Here is a 16,350-nt window from a genome sequence, read left to right as displayed (position 1 = left end):
GCCATTCTTTTTTTTACAGCTGCATAATATTTCATTATGTGTGTGTGTGTGTGTGTGTGTATGCACACACACACGTATATATCACATATTCTTTATCCATTCATCTATCAATGGACACTTGGGTTGCTTTCATAATTTGGTGATTGTAAATAATGCTACAATAAATGTAGGGATACAGGTATCTTTTCAAATTAGTGTTTTCATATTCTTTGGGTAAATACCCAGTAGTGGAATTACTGGATCGTATGGTATTTCCATTTAAAATTTTTTTAAGTTTGGGGCGCCTGGGTGGCGCAGTCGGTTAAGCGTCTGACTTCAGCCAGGTCACGATCTCGCGGTCCGGGAGTTCGAGCCCCGCGTCAGGCTCGGGGCTGATGGCTCAGAGCCTGGAGCCTGTTTCCGATTCTGTGTCTCCCTCTCTCTCTGCCCCTCCCCCGTTCATGCTCTGTCTCTCTCTGTCCCAAAAATAAATAAACGTTGAAAAAAAATTTTTTTTAATTTTTTTAAGTTTAATTATTTATTTTGAGAAGGACAGGGGCAGAGAAAAAGGGAGAGAATCCCAAGCAGGCTCTGCTCAGAGTGGAGCCCAACATGGGGCTCAATCTCATGACCACAAAATCATGACCGAAGCCAATATCAAGAGTTGGATGCTTGACAAACTGAGCCACCCAGGCACCCCATTTGTGATATTTTGAGGAAGCTTCATATTGTTTTCCACAGTGGCTGCTCCAGTTTGCATTCTCATCAGCAAAGCATGGGAGTTCCTTTTTCTCCACATCCTCACCAACACCTGCTTCTTATGTTTTTTAGTTTAGCCATTCTAACAGGTGAAAGGTGATATCTCATTGTGGCTTTGATTTGCATTTCCCTGATGACGAGTGATGCTGGCCATCTTTTCATGTGTCTCTCACCCATTTCTTCTTTGTAGAAATGTCCATTTATGTCTTCTGCTCATTTTTAAATTGGATTGCTTTTGGTAATGAGTGGTATAACTTCTATATTTATTTTGGATACTAACCCTTTATTGGATATATCATTTGCAAACATCTTCTCCTATTCCATAGGTTGCCTTTTAGTTTTGTTGATTGTTTCCTTCACTGTGCAGAAGCTTTTTATTTGGATGTAGTCCCAATAGTTTATTTTTGCTTGTGTTTCTTTTGTCTCAGGAGACATATTTAGAACCATGTTGTTATGGCCAATATCAGAAATTACTGCCAGTACTCTCTTCTAGGATTTTTATGGTTTCAGATCTCACATTTAGGTCTTTAATCTGTTTTGAGTTTATTTTTATATATGCTGTAAGAAAGTAGTCCAGCTTTATTTTTTTTTTGCATGTTGCTGTCCAGTGTTCCCAACACCACTTATTGAAGAGACTTTCTTTTTTCCATCGCATATTCTTGCCTCCTTTGTCATAGATTAATTGACCATATAATTGTGGGTTTATTTCTGGACTCCCTATTCTATTCCATTGAACTTTGTGTCCACTTTTATGCCAGTACCATAGTGTTGTGATTGCTAGAGCTTTGTAGTATATCTTGTAATCTGGGATTGTGAACCTTCAGTTTTGTTCTTCTTTCTCAAGATTCCTTTGGTTATTTTGTGGTTTCATACAAATCTTAGGATTATTTTTTCCAGTTATGTGAAACATACTGTTGGTATTTTGATAGGGATTGCATTAAATCTGTAGATTCCTTTGGGTGGTATGGACATTTTAGCAATATTTGTTCTCCCAATCCACGAGGATGGAATATATTTCCATATGTTTGTGTCATCTTCAATTTTTTTCACCAGTGTTATAATTTTCAGAGTACAGGTCTTTCACCTCTTTGGTTAAGTTTATTCCTAGGTATTTTATTATTTTTGGTGCAATTATAAATGGGATTGCTTTCTTATTCTCTTTCTGGTGCCTCATTATTATTGTATAGAAATACAACAGATTTCTGTATATTGATTTTGTATTGTGAAACCTTATTGAATTCATTTATCAGTTCTAGTAGTTTTTGGTGGAGTCTTTAGGGTTTTCTTTTTTTTTTTAATTTTTTTTTCAATGTTTATTTATTTTTGGGACAGAGAGAGACAGAGCATGAACGGGGGAGGGGCAGAGAGAGAGGGAGACACAGAATCGGAAACAGACTCCAGGCTCTGAGCCATCAGCCCAGAGCCTGACGTGGGGCTCGAACTCACGGACCGCGAGATTGTGACCTGGCTGAAGTTGGACACTTAACCGACTGCGCCACCCAGGCGCCCTTAGTTTTCAATGTATAGTATCATGTCATCTGCAAATAATGTTTTAGTTCTTCCTTACCAATTTAGATGCCTTTTATTTCTTTTTATTATCTGATTGCTGTGGCTAGGACTTTCAGTACTATGTTGAATAAAAATGGTGAGAGTGGATATTCTTGTCTTGTTCCTGATCTTTAAGGGAAAAGCTTTCAGGTTTTCACCATTGAGTGCAATGCTAGTTGTGAGTTTTTTATACCTATCCTTTATAATGATGAGGTATGTTCCCTCTAAACCTGCTTTGTTGAAAGTTTTTATCATGAATGGATGTTGTATTTTGTCAAATGCTTTTTCTGCATCTATTGATCATGTGGTTTTTATCTTTTCCTTTGTTGATATGATGTATCACACTGATTGATTTATGAATATTGAATCACCCTTGCATCCCAAGAATAAATCCCATTTGACTGTGGTGAATTTTTTTTTTAACACATTGTTGAATTTAGTTTGCTACTATTTTGTCAAGAGTTTTTCCATCTATGTTCATCAGCAACATTGGCCTGTAGTTTTCTTTTTTTGTAGTGTCTTTATCTGGTTTTGGTATCAGGGAAATTATGGGTTTATAGAATGTATTTGGAAGCTTTCCTTCCTTTTCTGTTTTTTTTTTTTTTGTTGTTGTTGTTGTTGTTTTGTTTTGTTTTTGTTTTTTGGAATAGTGTGAAAAGAATAGGTATTAACTTTTCTTTAAACCTTTGGTAGAATTTGCCTATGAAGGTCATAGGTGTTTGTTTGTCCCGGGTTTTTTGATTAATGATTCAATTTCATTACTAGTAATCAGTTCAAATTTTCACTTTCTTTCTGATTCGGTTTTGGAAGATTGTATGTTTCTAGGAATTCATCCAGTTTTTTCTAGGTTGTCCAATTTGTTGGCATATAATTTTTCATAATAATCTCTTATAATACATTGTATTTCTGTGGTGTCAGTTGTTATTTCTCCTCCTTTTCCCCCCATCTTTTTCTTTTTTTTTCTTTTTAGTTTATTTATTTATTTTGAGAGAGAGAGAGCACGCCCGTGTGTGTGCACACAGGGGAGGAAGGGCAGAGAGAGAATCCCAAGCAGGCTCCACACTGACACTGGGCTCGATCTTATGACCCTGAGATCATGACCTGAGCTGAAATCAAGAGTCCAGGTCTTAACTGACTGAACCGCCCAGGTGCCCCACCCCACCTTTTTTCTAACCTCATTTTCCACCAGTCATCCCTGTACACTGTTGCATACTGTCTTTCATGCTATTTTTATACACCAAGCATATCCATCTCTTAGAACCTTCATATTTTCTGTTCCTTCTGTGCAGAAGACACTTCCTCTAGATATCTGCAAAGTTTCCTCTTGCTTTCAGGTCTCTGATAGAATGTGATGACTACCCTATCAAACTAGGTGCTTTCTAGCTCCCTTCTACATAGCTAGCTTCTACATAGCACTTACCAACACCATTACATATCTGTTTGCTTATCATCTACCTCCTTTACTAGATATTAAGTTCCATGAGGGCAGGGATTTCATTCACTACCAAATCCCTGGAGCCTACGATGGTATTTGGAACATACAAGATGCTCAGCATATATTTAGTAAAGAATGAGTTAAGATAATAGGGGAAATGAAGCACTAGATTTTCCATAGAGGCTGCCAACCAGAAAGAAAGAAGTGAGAAGAACATGAAGGAAAAATCATACCAATATGCATTGAATATGCTTAAAGTGAGCAGACTACTGCCTGAGTATCAAAGGTCTTGTTCTTGCCCTAAAGTTCAGGAGTTGACAAGATAATAGCCTCATAATATCTATAACAGAAGTAAGACCAATGTATAGAAGTAATAAAATTTTGTGAGACAATGGAAGTATCTGTGTTCATGTTTTTAGTGAATATTTCTATGGAAGTAGAAATGGAGAGGTATGAGGAAAAAGCTTATTTTTGGTTTATATAATATTTAAGACAATTTGGTGTGATGGTTATGGCCATGGCTTGACATAAACTTTGGTCACGTTTTCTGAGTAGTTTTGATTCCTTACTAAGGATTGTGAAAGCAAGTTTGACTGATTTCATTAAAGTGACACCAGCTTCCTAAGACAGCAGTAAGCCACCTACTTCATACCAGCATCACCTACTTTTAGACTAATTTCTAGGCAGGTGGATGGTATTAAGGTCCTCCTGTGGGTGATTCTTGGACTTAGTATATTTATGACTGCTTCTGATACCACATTCCAGCTCAGAACTACTGGAATACCTCACAGCCTTAATATTCGATGTCCAGTCAAGCAGTAAATGTCATAGAACCTCTGGATCTGGAGGATCCAGAGCCAGGATCTAACCCAGTTGAGGAGTATAATTGACTCAGATGGCTCAGCAGCAGCTCTGTTTAGAAAGGGAAGTGATTTGACCCTGCCCTTATATTACTTAACTCTCCTAACCTTCAGCAGTTCATTAATGATAAGGTAAAGTATAAACTCCTACAACATCAGGCTTGTTTGTACCTATGGCACCTATGTTTGGTGGAATTCAGTAGTGAAATCATTTGGGTCTGGGCTTTTCTTTGTAGGTAGTTTTTATTACTAATTCAATCTATTCACTTGTTGTAGATCTATTCAAATTGTCTGTTTCTTCTTGAGTTAGTTTTGGTAGTCTGTGTCTTTTTAGGAATTTGTATATTTCATCTAAATTATCTAATTTGTTGGCATACAGTTGTTCTTCCTCATAGTATTCCTCCTCATCATTTATGGCTAAACTGAAATAAATATTCCAAAAAATGGCCCATGGCTTCCTGCCCTTTCATTTTTTGTGCTTGGAATGCACTCAACTTAATCTCTACCTATTAAAATGTATTGGATATCTACTGGGACCAAAACATTCTTCAGAGTTCTCTAGGGAATGCATGAACAATAGTTATGATAAGGTTTTGGCTTTGTTATAGATAGCTGTCAACAACGTCAAGTGCTGCAGAGAGGTCAAAGAGGCCAAGAAATGGCATTTAGATTTAACAATCTTGAAGTCAATGTCAGTTTTCAAAAGAACAATTCCAGGACAATGGTGGAAGCAGATAAGAAGAAAATAATGAGTAAGTAGAACAATACATGAGCTCCAAGAAGTAGGGATTTTTGTCCCTTTCATTTACTAATGTTCCCCATCCTGTAGATTATACCTGATATATTGAAAGCTCTCCATAAATATTAAGTGAATATTAAATAAGTGAATTAATTAATGCATTGATAAGTGGTGGTAAAAAAGAAAAAAGTAGAGGCAATGGGAGTAATAAAGGAGAGACTAGAATAATGATGTAGTTGAAGAAAGGGGCAAGTTGAACATGCTTTTAGGTGGAGGACTCCAACAGAAAAGTGGAAATCAAAGATGTAAAAAAAAAAAAAAGTAAAATAGTTGGGGTGCCTGGCTGGCTCAGTCAGTAGAGCATACAACTCTTGATCTTGGGGTTGTGAGTTCGAGCCCCATGTTGGGGCTAGAATTTACTTAAAGAAAAAGATGCAAAATAGTGGAAACCAATGCCACACTATCATTAGAGCAACAAGGTCACAAATAGGAATACAAAGAGGCAAGTTGAATGGGAAGAGGCAAGTCCCACTTAATGTATGAAATGGGCTCAGTTGCGACTCTTTGCAAAAAAAATTATTCCTCATTATGGGTTCCATATTGTCATTAACTGTGTGAAAATCCACTCAAGCATGCAAGCTAGAGACTCCAGTTTTCTTTAACACCTCCTTCTCTTTCATCTTCTTCAGTGCTTATAAGTGCTTTCATCATCTCAATTCCACTTCTGTAATGCTCCATTTCCACTCCCATCTTCCATCCACACTGGCCCTACCCTACGTAAGTCATTCAACATTTTCATGCCTGGAATGTGTTAATGATTTTCTGAACTATATTCTGAATTCAGAAGCTTTCAGCTCTCAGTCCTTTCTTTATACTGCCATCAGAACTACGGTCTTAAAACACAGATATGATTATACCATTTTCCTCTTCAAAAGAGCAGCAATAGACCATTCCTATCTATTATATTTCTTCATTTATTGAGTGCTTTGCATATGCTAGGTGCTGGGGATACACTGGTGAGTTATAATAAAGGGGGCATTTCAAACTAGGGGCAAAGAAATGAAATGGCCACAACAAAATGAAAATACACTTAAGAATGAAATGTCGTGGGAATGAAAGCTGGTGCAGCCACTCTGGAAAACAGTATAGAGGTTCCTCAAAAAATTAAAAATAGAACTACCCTACGACCCAGCAATTGCACTACTAGGTGTTTATCCAAGGGATACAGGTGTGCTGTTTCAAAGGGACACATGCACCCAATGTTTATAGCAGCACGATCAACAATAGCCAAAGTATGGAAAGAGCCCAAATATGTCCATCAATGGATGAATGGATAAAGAAGAGGTGGTACACACACACACACACACACACACACACACACACACACACACACAATGGAGTATTACTCAGCAATCGAAAAGAATGAAATCTTGCCATTCACAACAACGTGGATAGAACTCGAGGGTATTATGCTAAGCAAAATTAGTCAGTCAGAGAAAGACAAATATCATATGACTTCACTCATATGAGGACTTTAAGAGACAAAACAGATGAACATAAAGGAAGGGAATCAAAAATAATATAAAAACAGGGAGGGGGACAAAGCATAAGAGACTCATAAATATGGAGAACAAACAGAGGGTTACGGGAAGGGTTGTGGGAAGGGGGATGGGCTAAGTGGGTAAGGGGCACTAAGGAATCTACTCCTGAAATCACTGTTGCACTATATGCTAACTAATTTGGATGTAAATTTTAAAAAATTAAATTAAAAAAATAAATAAAATAAAAGGTATTGGAACAACAACAACAACAAAGAATGAAATGTCATTTTTTCTCCTATGAGATCAGCAAAGATGAAAAAGAATGAAAATAGTCATTGTTGGTAAATATGTAGGAAAACAAGCAACCTTATTCACTATTGGTGGAAGTTTTTAGATACAAACTTTTTAGAGGGCAATTTAGCGTTATTTGTTAAAATTTTGATAATACCAAATTACCCTAACAATAGTTATATCCAGGTTGTGGAATTATGAAAGACTAACTTTCTACTTCTCACAGTATTATTCACTACTCCTCATAGTATTTAAGTATTTATAATGTATATTTATATTTATTTTTTCATTTTAAAAAAGGTGAGGCACAAAACTGGAAAAATATTTCTTTCTTTAATGGATTCACACTTTTTTTTAGGTCAACATTCAAGGCTGCTCAAAATGAGTCCCTTACCCAGTCCAGCCCCACCTCCACCATTCCCATTTTTTTACCAAGGACTGCCCCAGGTAGTGCTTTTCACTCTTCTGTGCCTCTGATGTGCTTCTAACTGGAATGCCTTCCTCCTCTTCTCTATTAATCAAAACAGTACTCATCTTCCCAGAGCAACTCCAGAGTCACTTCCCTTTCTCTGTGGAGCTTGTCCTCCCATCTGGTTTAAATTGCTCCTCCTTGGTGCTGAGGGGGTAGTTTGTTTACACTTCTAACAGAGCACAGCTTGGCTTGCCTTGTTACTTGTGTCTGGTGTCTCCCTTGCCATCTTTTATTATCCACTTTATTTGCCTTTTCTGTGAAATAAATGTTAATTTCAAAATATTCCTCAGATTCCTGTATGTTCCGTACATAAATCCACACTTCAATTATACAGTCTTTGGAGTTGCATATCTCAGACATGTGGGTAATTTCCTTCAAGTCGCAAAATGCCACTTTGTATTAATTTGTATTTGAAGAGAGTGCAGGAATTAATTAAACATGTCTATAGATGCCTGGTGTTTATTCACTGACAATGAGCCGGAATTATTACCTCACTTTAAGCCTTTCTCTAGTGATTTGTTGACAGAGAGTTGTGCTAAATAGCTGAATTGTTGTCATGACCCTTTGCCTAGATCTTTTCAAAACAGTCATTAGACTTGAGTTTTACATAACAAACACACACACACACACACACACACACACACACTCATATCAGAGAGAGAAACTGAAAACATTTCTTAGAATTTTAAGCTTGAGCTGCATTAAGGTTGGACTTATAGTAATAGGCATAGCCTATAATTTTGTAACTCAACAACAATTAAATCTGACCATTTATAAGTGCTGAAGTGTCTGTGGTTGCCAAACTGTGATAAAGTGTAAAATGAAGTAATGACCTTCCATGAACTTGATCAATAGGGCTCGTTTCAGTAAACCAAAGAATTAACCACTTTTTGCTTTTTGGTGACTACATAGTCACAGGTTCCCAAGTGGGAGTAGCTCTTAAAGCAAAAGTGGCAGCCCCATTATCATTTGTAAATTTCCACTAACAAGCCAGCCTTGCAGTGTCTGTTTGCTGCGCAGGCTGTGACCTTTCTAACAGCATAGTATTTGTCATTGTTTTGCTTAGGAGCATCTATATATGCCGTGGAAATTCTGGGGAAAGTTTCAAAAAGAGAAAACTGAAACTAAGAAGGACATCAAAAGTAAAAAGCCAGAAACGACTTCTTTGGCTCTTTCTTTATGATCTCAGGACTTCAGGGACCTTGAAAGATTGATTTCCTCTCACTCAAGTTTCTTATAAAATTAGCTTTGGCTCATACATTTGTAACACAGTAGTTAATTTTACAAGATAAGCAGTACAGGGGAAATGTATCTGAGGGGAGAATCAAGTGCTGGGAGCTCAAGAGACACTTATAAGGTCACAGAACAAAGCTGATAAGTAAAGTGGTCCTACCATAGACCTGCAAATAGCAAAGGGTCTGCTTTGGGTTAATTTCAGTGTATCTTTCATCACATTTCACTTTTCTTCTCAGCCAGTATTAAATATAAGTGGGCCTACTCAAACCTGTTCCATGAGAATCTTTTGAATTACTCAGTCACAGAGCAATCATGATTTAAGTCATGAAATTTGAACTTTGTTTTAGCATCTACTTCTCTGTAATGGTCCCAGAAGCTGTACTAGCCACAGTAATGAGTGTATTAACCAGGAATTCATGTTCACAGTTATTTATGCCATTTCTAGAAACTAAATGTGCTTTTGGATAAGCACCATTGGTTATCTGAGCTGGAAGGAATATTACAGTCTTTTAATTCAATCCTTTCACTTTATAGAAGAGGTTTCTAAGGCTCAGAAAGACTCCTAAAGATGAAGTAGTTTGCTTAAGAGCAGGGCTAGAATTAGAACCAGGTGTCTCAGCTAATCTAGATTCCTAATCTAGAGCTCTTTATACTCACAGTGAATAAACGCCAGAATAATTTCTCACTTATACAGAGAAAGTCTCTATGAATTAATTAATCTTTTTATTTGGATATGTTAATCTTTTAAAATATGCAGAAGACTCATTTCAATATATGTTAGCACTGGGAAAATGCTCATAAATAAACTGCCTTATGAAGCATCCTAAGAGATCCTTTCTGGGGTGCCTGGGTGGCTCAGTTAAGTGGCCCACTTCGGCTCAGGTCACAATATCGCAGTTCGTGAGTTGGAGCTCCGCATTGGGCTCTGTGCTACAGCTTGGAGCCTGGAGCCTGCTTCAGACTCTGTGTCTCCTTCTCTCTCTGCCCCTCCCCAGCTTACAGTCTGTCTGTCTCTCTCTCTCAAAAATAAATATACGTTAAAAAAATAAAAAAGAGAGAGATGCCTTCTAAGTTAGATGGGGCTGGCCTGTAATACAGTCCAATAATCCACAAATTATGAATTTTCAAGAGAACATTAACTGGGACAATTACATTTCTACCTGATTATCGAACTGCTGTGTTGATTAACTTCATCAAAATTCCCTTCAAGTCAGTCATATCACTGAAGTTCCTCTCTATTGTACTCCAACTGGATGCAGCAGTTCTCAGGCAAGTTCTGAGAGGTACAGAATTCCTGTGAAACACAAGGCTACTTATCCTCACCTCATCTTTTTATTAATTAATTAAGTAGTTAATTAATTTTTAAATTTACATCCAAGTTAATTGGCATATAGTGCAACAATAATTTCAGGAATAGATTCCTTTCTTTTTAGTATATGTGCTGTCAAAGCGAGCACTCAAGAGTGGATTCCTTAATGCCCTTACCCATTTAGCCCACCCCCCCCCCCACAACCCCACCAGCAACCCTGTTTGTTTTCTATATTTAAGTGTCTTATGTTTTGTCTCCTTCCCTGTTTTTATGTTATTTTTGCTTCCCTTTCTTTATGTTCATCTGTTTTGTATCTTAAATTCTTCATATGAATTAAGTTATGTGATATTTGTCTTTCTCTGACTAATTTCACTTAGCATAATACCCTCTAGTTCCATCCACGTAGTCGAAAATGGCAAGATTTCATTCTTTTGATTGCCGAGTAATACTCCATTGTATATACATACCACCTCTTCTTTATCCATTTATCCATCGATGGACATTTGGGCTCTTTCCATACTTTGGCTATTGTCGATAGCACTGCTATAATATAACATTGGGGTGCATATGCCCCTCAGAAACAGCACATCTGTATCCCTTGGATAAATACCTAGTAGTGCAATTGCTGGCTTGTAGGGTAGTTCTATTTTTAATTTTTTGAGGAACCTCCGTACTGTTTTCCAGAGTGGCTGCACCAGTTTGCATTCCCACCAGCAGTGCAAAAGAGATCCTCTTTCTCCACATCCTCGCCAACATTTGTTCTTGACTGAGTTGTTAATGTTAGTGATTCTGACACGTGGGAGGTGGTATCTCATTGTGGTTTTGATTTGTATATCCCTGATGATGAGTGATGTTAAGCATTTTTTCATGTGTTGGTTGATCATGTGGATGTCTTCTTTGGAGAAGTGTCTATTCATGTCTTTTGCCCATTTCTTCACTGAATTATATGTATTTTGGGTGTTGAGTTTGATAAGTTCTTTATAGATTTGGGATACTAACCCTTTAATATGTCAGATAAGTCAGAAGACTGATCTTCTCTCATTCCCTCGGTTGCCTTTTAGTTTTGTTGATTGTTTCCTTCACTGTGCAGAAGCTTTTTATTTTGATGAGGTCCCAATAGTTCATTTTTGCTTTTGTTTCCCTTGCCTCCGGAGACATGTTGAGTAAGAAGTTGTTGCAGCAAAGGTCAAAGAGGTTTTTGCCTGCTTTCTCCTCGAGGATTTTGATGGTTTCCTGTCTTACGTGTAGGTCTTTCATCCCTTTTGAGTTTATTTTTGTGTATGGTGTAAGAAAGTGGTCCAGGTTCATTCTTCTGCATGTCGCTGTCCAGTTTTCCCAACACCACTTGCTGAAGAGACTGTCTTTATTCCACTGAATATTCTTTCCTGCTTTGTCAAAGATTAGTTGGCCATACGTTTGTGTGTCCATTTCTGGGTTCTCTATTCTGTTCCATTGATCTGAGTGTCTGTTTTTGTGCCATATCCTTGCCTCATCTTATTACTTTTCCCTAACACATGGATTTGGCATTTCCCAAGTGTGTCCCTTAAAATGTTAACTTAAATTTGAAAAAAATGGTTCAGGGGCTCCTGGGTGGCTCAGTTGGTTTCCTCTCAGGTCATCATCTTATGGTTTGTGGGCTTGAGCCACACATCGGGCTCTGTGCTGACAGTGCAGAGCCTGCTTGGGATTCTGTCTCTCTCCCTCTCTCTGCACCTCTTCTGCTCACTCTCTCCCTCTCAAAATAAATAAATAAATAAATAAATAAATAAATAAATAAATAAGCATTAAGAAATAAAAAAAGGAGCACCAGGGTGGCTCAGTAGGTTAAGCGTCTGACTTTGGCTCAGGTCATGATCTCTCAGGTTGTGAGTTCATGCCCTGCGTCAGGCTCTGTGCTGACAGCTCAGAACCTGGAGCCTGCTTCAGATTCTGTGTCTCCCTTTTTCTCTGTTCCTCCCCTGTTTGCACTTTGTCTCTGTCTGTCTCTCAAAAATAAATAAAAACATTAAAAAAAAATTTTTAAAGAAAGAAAAAAGAAAAAATGGTTCCATGATCAAGTAAATTTAAGAAATATAGTTAACTTAGGGGAGCTCCAGGGTGTCTCAGTTGGTTGAGCCTCCCACTTTGGCTTGGGTCATGATCTCATGGTTAGTAGGTTCCAGTCTGACGTCGGGTTCTGTGCTAACAGCTTGGAGGCTGGAGCCTGCTTTAGATTCTGTGTCTCCCTCTCTCTCTGCCTCTCTCCTACTCGTACTCTGTCTCTCTCTCTGAAAAATAAACATTAAAAAAAATTATAGAAATATAGTTTAGTTTCTTTTATTATGCTAATATGACTTATTCATTGAAAAAATATTTATTCAGTACATTCTATGTGTCAGGCACTGTTTTAGATGCTTAGGATACAGGAGTGAAGGAAAAGGACACAATTCTCAGTCTTCACAAGACTCATGGACAACATGATGTATGTAGCTTTTTTTTTTCTATTGAATTAATTCTTAAGTTAGTGCCCTCTTAAGAGTTAATTCTGTTAAGCATCTGACTCTTGATTTAAGCTCAGGTAATGATCTCATTATTTGTGAGTTCAAGCCCTGCATTGGGCTCTGCACTGGGCATGAAGCCTACTTAAAGAGTTAAAAAGAAAAAAAAGAATCCTTAAGTTAAAATCCCAGAAATGAGACAATGAATTGCATAATTAATAATTTGCAGTAATGATAAGTGCTATGACAGAAAAACCCAAAGTGGTATGGGAGGATATAATAGGAGAATTTATTAAGGACTTATTACCTGTGGAGGGTTGCTCCCCTCAATGAGATTCTGAATCTGCCTGTGGGTAAAGAGAACTTGGTATTTTAAAAGCCCCTCCTGATGTTTCTGGTCCCTTCCACAGCCCTCCTTTCCTCTGTAAGAACCCTCCACCACATCCTGGAACTCCATTCCTTGGCAGGGTAAAACCCCAGCACAGCCAGCTACTGTGGCCTCAGGAGTTTCTTGCTACCACCAGCTATTCTAGATGAGCAACCAATAACAATTGGCCCTGAAAGCAGGGCCAAGTGACAGAAATTTAAGCAGGAGAGAGTGACTCAAGGCTCTCACCAGTAAAGACTGACATTTCTTTTTATTTTTTTAAAAATTTTTTTAATGTTTATTTATTTTTGAGAGAGACAGAGACAGAATGTGAGTGGGTTGGGGCAGAGAGAGAGGGAGACAGAATCTGAAGTAGGCTCCAGGCTCCAAACTGTCAGCACAAAGCCCAACGTGGGGTTCCAACTCACAAGCCATGAGATCATGACCTGAGCTGAAGTCGGATGTTCAACCGACTGAGCCACCCAGGCGCCCCTGACATTTCCTTTCAAACTTGACATCTAAGCAAACTTCTTCTGAAATGTAAAAAATATTCACTTTTGTGTCACAAACCATGGAAGTGCTCACACCCTTTGATTCAGCAATCTCACTCCTGGGAATTTCACTTGAAAATTAATTTAACAGAAGAATAAAACTACATATACCAACCTGGTCATTGTAATATTAGGGACATAATAATGAAGGAAAAAGCAAACAATCTAAATATTCTGCACCTAGGAAGTTGTTAGATTGTGTTATATTAACTTGTGGCCATTCTGTGAATGGTGGAAAAATATGAATGAAGTAATGGCAAAATTATATGCTAAGGAATGTAAGCTACATAAAAATGGGTATATAAAACATAGGTGGCAAGGTAAAATGGAAAAGTGGAATCAATTTACTTGGGTAGTAGGACAACAGGATAGAAACTCATCATGAACTGGCTTACGCAAACAGGAGAAAATTCATTGGCTCAAATTACCATGTTTTAGGTAGAGCAGGGGTGGCACTGGCCTCAAGGATGTCTTTGAAAGAGGAACACATTGTGTCAGTGGGACTTTGTATACCCCTCTTTCTATTTTTCTCTATAGGGAAACCTTTTTTCTCTCAATCCGGCTTCTTCCCAGGATGAGATCTTTATCTTTCCACAATAAGTTTTGATCACCCTAAACTCACACTCATATCTTCCAACTAGGATGAGTTTAAGAGCAATTTAAGAACTCCAGTTTAAGAACAATTCTGGGAGTGGGTTGTGATTGGCCTGGCTTAAGTCATATGCCCATCCCTGGTCCAGTAATGGCCAGGTTATCACGATTGGTACCCACCTATCAACCTACCATATGGTCAAAGAATCTGGGTCATTTAAGAAGACAGTCACTTCTGTTAGGATCCTGTGTCTAGAAGAAGAGGGAAGCATTATCCTAAAAGGAAAGAGGTGCTAGTCTCAATGGAAATTAATTGGCCTGTTGTTCAAGTTAACATTTTATTTTATTTTTTAGTGTTTATTTATTTTAGAGAGAGAGAGAGACAGAGGAAGGGGAAAGGCAGAGAGAGAGGGAGATAGAGAATCCGAATCAGGCTTCAGGCTCTGAGCTGTCAGCACAGAGCCCGATGCGGGGCTTGAACTCAAGAGCTGTGAGATCATGATCTGAGCCAAAGTCAGACGCTCAACTGACTGAGCCACCCAGGCACCCCTAATTTAACATTTTAGAAAGATACCTTATTCTGTTAGTACTATTCCCAATAGCAAGTTGTGCTTTCCTAGTGCAGCATGTTTTTATTACAAGGCCACATGGTACAGCAGAAGGAGGACTACAGTGAACACCAGGAAAATGGATTCTCCTAGCTCTACCATGAATCATCTGTGTGTTCTTGGACTAGTCCTTAAACTTCAGAATGGTGTCATCTCCATGAGGGCAGGAACCAAGTCTGTGTGAAATGGAGATTTGCATTTTGTAACAACCTCTGGGGCTTGGGTTGGGCAGAGGAAGAAGCTGAACTATGATATGGTTGCAACAAAGGCCTCTCTCTAATAGTCATGGGGAGCCCTGGACTTAGGACCATCTTTCATAGTTGTAACAGATTTCACCAAGTGGGCCTACTTTATATCCCCATTATAGACCAGATGTGCATGGTCCTCAGGGAGGGACCTTAAACTTGGGTGAGGCAATTTCTTGAGGCTTACACAGCCCTGGAGAAGGATTCAGCTGAGAGCTGTTGGCAGTTGATAACCCCAGCTGCTGGAAGAATGAGTGCCTTGGTCCTGAAAGAAGATCTGAGCACCACACTACCTCACCTACAACAATCAATATATTCATAGCACCAATAGGTATAATGCCGGCACAGGGTAGGTGCTCATTAATTATTTGTTAAATGAATAAATTATGTAAGAAGAAAGGTGTGGATTAGATAATCCCTCCTGGAAATATTGTATACCTCTGTTTGTCTCCTAGAGGATATATGGAAAGGGTGGCTAATTAGAATCCTCACAATTTTTGTTATTGTTCTTTTTAAATAAAGGAGTGGGAATAGAACTAGGAGAAGAATGTTTACTAAAATTAATGTTGACTGACCTGTTTGGCTAGAGAGAATAAAACATTCTTTGTGAGCCTAAATGTCCATCAACTGATGAATGGATGAAGAAATTGTGGTTTATATACACAATGGAATACTACATGGCAATGAGAAAGAATGAAATATGGCCTTTTGTAGCAACGTGGATGGAACTGGAGAGAGTGATGCTAAGTGAAATAAGCCATACAGAGAAAGATACCATATGGTTTCACTCTTAGGTGGATCCTGAGAAACTTAACAGAAACCCATGGGGGAGGGGAGGGGAAAAAAAAAAAAAAAGAGGTTAGAGTGGGAGAGAGCCAAAGCATAAGAGACTGTTAAAAACTGAGAACAAACTGAGGGTTGATGGGGGGTGGGAGGGAGGGGAGGGTGGGTGATGGGTATTGAGGAGGGCACCTTTTGGGATGAGCACTGGGTGTTGTATGGAAACCAATTTGACAATAAATTTCATATATTGGAAAAAAAAAAGAAACTGTAAAAAAAAAAACATTCTTTGTGACTGAGTTTGTAGTAGAAAGCATTAAGGAAGCAATTACTATAGATACTACATAGAGCCATACTGTGCTGTCCAGTACAGTAACTTCCAGTCACAGGAGGCTATTTCACTTAAACCAATTGAAATTAAATAAAATAGCGGCGTTCACTTTCAAATGTCTCCTCTCTGTAAAGAGAGCTTTCCTACTATTCTTCCTTTCTAATCTTATACTTTAATAAACTTTTGCCTGATTCTCAAATAAAAAAAAAGAAATTAAATAAAATATAAAAT

Source organism: Prionailurus viverrinus, chromosome A3 (genome assembly GCF_022837055.1).
Source record: "Prionailurus viverrinus isolate Anna chromosome A3, UM_Priviv_1.0, whole genome shotgun sequence".
Taxonomy (NCBI): domain Eukaryota; kingdom Metazoa; phylum Chordata; class Mammalia; order Carnivora; family Felidae; genus Prionailurus; species Prionailurus viverrinus.
This window is presented reverse-complemented; position numbering follows the sequence as displayed.